This window comes from Meles meles, chromosome 3, assembly GCF_922984935.1.
Source record: "Meles meles chromosome 3, mMelMel3.1 paternal haplotype, whole genome shotgun sequence".
NCBI lineage: Eukaryota > Metazoa > Chordata > Mammalia > Carnivora > Mustelidae > Meles > Meles meles.
In genome coordinates this window covers 73,023,294-73,030,923 of record NC_060068.1, presented here as the reverse complement: position 1 = coordinate 73,030,923, position 7,630 = coordinate 73,023,294, and the positions used below count along the sequence as shown (strand labels likewise).

Genomic DNA, 7,630 nt, shown 5'->3' with positions numbered 1-7,630 from the left:
GAGTTCCTGACTATTATGTTATACAACCTGCAGATGTGGAAGAGGGTGGATTTTAGGATGCTGTAAGAGCAAACAAGAGGCTTCAAGGTCAGTTAAGAAGCCAGTTTCAGAATTCGGTCAAAAGACAGTGATATTTGAAGCAGGATAGATGTATTGAGACCTTAAATGAAAAAATTTACCCAACATGGAAACAGGAACTGATTGATTTGGTTCCTGGAAGGAATGTGGACTAAGAGGATGATACCTCAGCATTTATATCAGACAATACACAATGCTATAAAGAATCTGAGTATATACCTGCATTTGAAAGTGATCATGGTCTGTCTGTGACCTGGTCATTGATAGTGCAGGGAGAGGAGTTGCTGAAAGTGTTTCCCTGTGTTTGGAGTGTCCCTTCTTGTCTCTTCCAAACTCTGGAGCTTTCCCACACTTCCTCCTCCTCCCCACCTTTTAGGTGTCTCTGGGCACCTGCTGTCTTATGGCATGCTCTCTGTGCCTGGCTCAGGATGGTTTCTGTCTCTGTGAGGCTTTATGAAGGGAGCACGAGCATGGGTCCTGCCTCAGTGCATGTCTGAGTTGGTTGTGGGAACCACTGCTGTGATCTTCTGACTCTGGTCTCTAACTTACACAGCCATGTGTTGCTTTCTGCCCGTGTTTGAAGTGCCTGTATCCTGGTCACTGGTAATGCAGGCACAGGAAAAGTTGCAAGGCTTTCTTTATGTTCAGGGGTTCCAGATTAGGACAGCTCTAGGTGACGGAGCACAAGGAAGATGCGGGGAGGGAGACTTTCAGTGCATTTACGTCCTAAGACCCAGACTCCCTCAATGTTTTCTTGTTCATGAGCAAAGAGGTTTCCTAGACAGGTAAAGCAGTGCCAAGTGCTTCTAGTCCCTTGCAGGAAAAAAAAAAAAATAGAATCTGAGTATAACGGCGAGTAATAAGGCCATCTGAATTTGTGATATGTTGTTATTTACTACTCTGAGAGTATTTTTCAGTAGACAAAGTTAAAACTCAATTGCATAAGACTGAAAAAGGTAAAGAAATAACAACAAACTGGTTTATCTTTCAATTTACTGGTTAGTACTGGAAAGAAAGATAGCAAACCTTAAGGTTACAGTAAAAAAAAGTAATAATTACAGGTTAGAAGAAGGGTGTGTGTGTGTTTAGTGGTTACCAAGTTTTCATCTAATGGAAAAGTATATACTACAAGAAGGAGCATATTCCAATATTTAAAACTGCTAACAGAATTAGTATCAAAACTTTATCACTAAGTAAGTCATTGGTTCTGATCGCCACTGACACTAATTTTAATTGTTTTTCTTAAATATTTCTTAAATATTTGGCACATGCTATCACTTCCCTGTAAGGATGTTTTGGCAGTTTAGAACAATAAAATCCAAGAGTAAATGGTCACTTTTAATTGATAGTTTATTTTAAAGACTTTTTTTAAAAAATTTAAGATTTTATTTATTTATTTGTCAGAGAGAAAGAGAGAGCACAAGCCGGGGAGCAGCAACCAGAGCAGGCGGAGGGAGAAGTAGGCTCCCTTCTGAGCAGGGAGCCCAATGCAGGACTTGATGCCCAGACTGTGATCATGACCAGAGCCAAAGGCAGATGCTTAACCAACTTAGCCACCCCGCCATCCCTAAAGACTTCTTTTGATTTTTAATTGCCTACATATAGAGTGAGTCAAACTTTGAGTAAAATTGTTAAAATTTGAAAGATGATATTAAGATGACAATAAATAAATATATTGCAGTAATCTGTAAAACTCGTGTCCCTTAGAGGTTTGTCAGTTGAACAAGTATAAGCACCATGGAGGTGGAGAGCAGGCAGTGAAGTCAAGAAAATACAGAACGAGAGTATCTATGGCAGAGTGAGATCCAAGAGATGTCTGGAGAGAAAGGGAACCAAACCATAGGTGAGAGACTTTAGTCCTGGAAAAATGGTGCTGTGTTCCCTTCACTTAGTATAGGAGAGGAGGAAGAGAAAACATATCTATTGACATTGTGATTTTCCATGTCTAAATGACTCTACTGTTATTATTAAGCTATCATTAATTATCTTTTCACTACAATGACTTATCACTGCCTATGGCCAGGCCCTTTCTACAGCAGTATAGTCTAAGTAGTTGTTGACTTAATATGGAGAATTAAGTGATACTAGGTCATGTGATTGTGATCTCATTGTATATGGGATTTCTGATACCTATATTGCTATTAGATAGCTTCCAAAATAGAATCTGTAGCATTTAACCTCTTTGTGTATCTTTATGTGTCAAATGGGTATAATTATTACTTATCCTTCCCACAAGGGTGTTTTAAAGATTAATTCGCAAATGCTCAGAAGATAGAAAGGCTATACAAATGCTAAATATTCCTAGCCACTAAAAATCTTCCTTAAAATTATAAAATCAAAGTTATTTCAGAGTAATTCATAATTAAAATGGAAACATTGCAAGGTCTTTACTCTTTATAATTCAAGATGTCTTTGAACTGATACCTTTACATTTTCTTTTTCCTCAATCCTCTTTCTCTCTCACTCTACAACACTCAGGTCCTTTCTGTATGAAGACAAGAGTAAATACTTGAACTACTATTCATAACCTAAATTTCATCTAAGTGTCTTTGCTCTGCTGGTTTAAATCAGATAATTAATGTTACCTTAGGGTCCTTAATTTAGCTGAATGATGCCATATTAAACACTTCAAGAATTCCACAGTATAGAATTTTACCACATTAAAAAATAATTGAAAGTGATTAAGTTACCTGTAATTAATGGCATGGTATAGCAGCAATATGTGAAACTATTTCAAGGACAGTGGGGACAAATAAAGGAGGAAATATTTTGCAATGTACTGAAGCAATAAAAAAATGACAATGTCTTCTCAAAATCTAATAACAAATAATAAGGACCACACAAAAAAATAGATTTGATACAAAGTGGATTTTACAGAATACTGACAAAACATAATCTGGCAATGCTAAGTAATTACCAGGATTCTTTGTATGGGGGCATTTTAGTAGTTGCCATGAAAATAATGATATTTAAATTTCATTTCTGAAATTGAGGAGGCGCTAATATCCTGTCTATGTTGACTTAGGGTTTTTGCTTTGTTTTGATGCTGTGCAAGTGAAAAGCAAAATTCTGAATGAGAAAAATAATGTGTACAGAGTTGTTAGCAAAGAGATTGATGCCTCAAATTACAACTGAAAGTTAACTTACACATTAACAATGTTATCTGTTTCTCAAAATTGCCTTATGTGAAATACTTCAGTTTTTGTGGTTGTTGTGTTCGTTGTGCATTTTTCTAAATTTGTTTTGTTACTTGTGTTTTAATAAGGCATTAAAGAAAAAAAATGTTCAAAAACAGACTACCAAAAGAGCATATTGCACATCTACTTAAGGTATATGCCACTTGTTTTCATTTTTTTAATAGGGCAAGGTAAAAATACTTATATCTCTAAGGTTTGGAGAATCAGTTTTATGGGTGTTTAGCACTAGGTTTTTCTACCACCTGCTTTTAGTTAGGCTATATTTATAAATATATTTGACCAAGATCAGATCTAGAAAATCCATGATTCCAGAAGACTGTTAAATTTAAATAAAACATAATGTTAATTCTCCTGTTAACAAATAGAACATTGTGCATTTATGTTATGAGTTATGTTACTTGACTTTAATGATTTGCCAAGCACTTACATCTTGGGAATTTTTCTGATATTTTGTCATATTTTTTTCTCTGACAGAAATTTTACCCAGTCCCTTGATAGGATTCTCCAGTCCAAATCTCCATTCAAAGCATTTTCTTTGGGTCTTGACCTAAATTTGTACCTCTGTATTTAATATTTCCACCAATATACACAAGTGCCACCTTGCAACAATTCTAATTCTTTATCTATAAGAAACAAAAACTGAATCTGACAAAAGTATTAAAAACAAAAGGATATTGCTTAATTCAAAGAATTGGAACAAAATCTGAAGAAGCAGACTTTTGAAAGAATAAAAATAAATTGTTTTAAAGTCCAGATTATGTATTGTTTTGATGCATGTTCTATGGGCACCTGCAAAGAATGGGTATTCTACCATTATTGGGTGGGTTGCTATTTAAATGTCAATTGGGTTAACTGTGTTAATAGTTTTGTTTAATATTTATTTATATATGCTCACCAATTTTATTTACTTGCTTTACTAACTGTGGAATAAAGGATTTTCAAACTTCCAACCATAATTATGTATTTCTCTAGTTCTTCTTGGAATTTTATCTTTTTTTTCTTCATATATATACTCAGGAACTCTGTTGTTAGGTGCATAAAGAGTTATAATGCCTAAGAGTTATGATTGTAAGGATACTTGCATGATTCACTCGATAGAGCACACAAATCTTGATATTGGGGTTGTGAGTTTGAGTCCCTTCCTAGTAGGGTGTAGAGATTACTTAAAAAAATAGTTATGAGGAGGAGGAGTCAAGATGGCGGAGAAGTAGCAGGCTGAGACTACGTCAGGTAGCAGGAGATCAGCTAGATAGCTTATCTAAACACTGCAAACACCTACACATCCAATGGGAGATCGAAGAGAAGAAGAACAGCAATTCTAGAAACAGAAAATCAATGACTTTCTGAAAGGTAGGACTGGTGGAGAAGTTAATCCAAAGCAACGGGAAGATAGACTGCGGTGGGAGGGGCCAGCTCTCGGCAAGCGGCGGAGCAACAGATCACTAAATCAGGACTTTTAAAAGTCTGTTCTGCTGAGGGGCATTGCTCCAGAGGCTAAACCGGGGTGAAGCCCACGTGGGGTCAGCGTGGCCCCAGGTCCCGCAGGGTCACAGAAGGAACAGGGGTGTCTGACTGTCACAGAGCTTGCAGGTATTAGAGCGGGGAAGCTGGCTACAGAGACAGAGCCGAGGACTGAGCTCTCAACTCGGGGTTACCTTGAACTGGTCACAGGCTGTGTGAGCTTGGGGCACGGCTGGAAGCCAGGGAGTGATTGGGCACTATTCTCTGAGGGCACACTGAGGAGTGGGGCCCCGAGCTCTCAGCTCCTCTGGGCCGGAGACGGGGGGACCGCCATTTTCATTCCTGTATTCCAGAAATCTACAGAAAGGTTTCAGGGAACAAAAGCTACTGAAAGTGAACCTGAGTGGATTACTTAGTCTGGCCCCGGTAAGGGCAGTGCAATTCCACTGAGGGCAAAGACACTTGAGAGTCACTACAATAGGCCCCTCCCCCAGAAGAGCAACAAGAAATCCAGCCAGGACCAAGTTCACCTACCAGGGAGAGCAGGTTCAATACCAAGGACAGCAGCAGAATTCCAGAGGAGGAGAAAGCAAAGCATGGAACTCATGACTTTCTCAACAGGATTCTTTAGTCTTGCGGTTAATTTAATTTTTTTTCAAGTTTTTTTTCTTGTTCTGCTAATTTTTTTTTTACTTTTACACTTTTTTAACTAGTTTATCTAATATATATATATTTTTTCTTTGTTATATTTTTTCTTTCTTTGTTTTCTTTTTTTAATTTTTTTTTTCTGAACCTCTTTTTATCCCCTTTCTCCCCCCCACAATTTGGGGTCTCTTCTGATTTGGTTAAAGCGCATTTTCCTGGGGTCTTTGCCAACCTTTTAGTATTTTACTTGCTTCTTCATATACTCTTACCTGGACATATTGACAAGCAGAAAAATTCACCACAAAAAAAGAACAAGAGGCAGTACCGAAGGCTAGGGACCTAATCAATACAGACATTCGTAATATCTCAGCTCTAGAGTTCAGTATGATGATACTCAAGGTTCTAGGTGGGCTAAAAAAGGCATGGAAAATGTTAAAGAAACCCTCTCTGGAGAGATAAAAGCCCTTTCTGGAAAAATAAAGGAACTAAAATCTAACCAAGTTGAAATAAAAAAAGCTATTAATGAGGTGCAATAAAAAATGGAGGCTCTCACTGCTAGGATCAATGCAGCAGAAGAAGGAATTAGTGATATAGAAGACCAAAGGACAGAGAATAAAGAAGCTGAGCAAAAGAGGGACAAATAGCTACTGCACCACGAGGGGAGAATTCGAGAGATAAGTGACACCATAATACGAAACACGATTAGAATAATTGGGATTCCAGAATAAGAAGAAAGAGAGAGAGGAGCAGAAGGTCTATTGGAGAGAATTATTGGAGAGAATTTCCCTAATATGGCAAAGGGAACAAGCATCAAAATCCAGGAGGTGCAGAGAAACCCTTCAAAATCAACAAGAATAGGTCCACACCCCGTCACCTAATAGTAAAATTTACAAGTCTTAGGGACAAAGAGAAAATCCTGAAAGCAGCCCAGGAAAAGAAGTCTGTAACATATAATGGTAAAAATATTAGATTGGCAGCAGACTTATCTACAGAGACTTGGCAGGCCAGAAAGAGCTGGCATGATATATTCAGAGCACTAAATGAGAAAAACATGCAGCCAAGAATACTAGATCCAGCTAGGTTATCATTGAAAATAGAAGGAGAGATAAAAAGCTTCCAGGACAAACAAAAACTGAAAGAATTTGCAAACACCAAACCAGCTCTACAGGAAATATTGAAAGGGGTCCTCTAAGCAAAGAGAGAGCCTAAAAGTAGTAGATCAGAAAGGTACAGAGACAATATACAGTAACAGGCACCTTACAGGCAATAAAATGGCACTAAATTCATCTCTCAATAGTTACCCTGCATGTTAATGGGCTAAATGCCCACAATCAAAAGACACAGGGTATCAGAATGGATAAAAAACCAAAACCTATCAATATGCTGCCTACAAGAAACTCATTTTAGACCCAAAGACACCTCCAGATTTAAAGTGAGGGGGTGGAAAACAATGTACCATGCTTATGGACATCTGAAGAAGGCTGGGGTGGCAATCCTTATATCAGATCAATTAGATTTTAAGCCAAAGACTATAATAAGAGATGACGAAGGACACTATATCCTACTCAAAGGGTCTGTCCAACAAGAAGATCTAACAATTTTAAATATCTATGCCCCTAACATGGGAGCAGCCAACTATATCAACCAATTAATAACAAAATCAAAGAGACACATGGACAATAATACAATAATAGTAGGGGACTTTAACACTTCCCTCACTGAAATGGACAGATCATCCAAGCAAAAGATCAACAAGGAAATAAAGGCCTTAAATGACACACTGGCCCAGATGGACATCACAGATATATACAGAACATTTCATCCCAAAGCAACAGAATACACATTCTTCTCTAGTGCACATGGAACCTTCTCCAGAATAGATCACATCCTGGGTCACAAATCAGGTCTCAACCGGTATCAAAAGATTAGGATCATTCCCTGTATATTTTCAGACCACAATGCTCTGAAGCTAGAACTCAATCACAAGAGGAAATTTGGAAAGAACCCAAATACATGGAGACTAAATAGCATCCTTCTTAAGAATGAATGGGTCAACCAGGAAATTAAAGAAGAATTGAAAAAATTCATGGAAACAAATGATAATAAAAACACAATGGTCCAAAATCCGTGGCTGTCCCAAGAGGAAAATATATAGTGGTACAAGCCTTTCTCAAGAAACAAGAAAGGTCTCAAGTACACAACCTTACTCTACACCTAAAGGAGCTGGAGAAAGAACAAGAAAGAAAACC

General features: G+C 37.7%; 1 non-coding gene across 1 annotated transcript; it reads left to right on the top strand.

Annotated features, from left to right (window-relative positions):
- Nucleotides 1-295: 295 nt before the first annotated feature.
- LOC123939538 lies at nt 296-429 on the top strand. Its single transcript, XR_006817905.1, has one exon. It is a non-coding gene; the product is annotated as a small nucleolar RNA SNORA71 (small nucleolar RNA).
- The last annotated feature ends 7,201 nt before the right edge of the window (nt 430-7,630 follow it).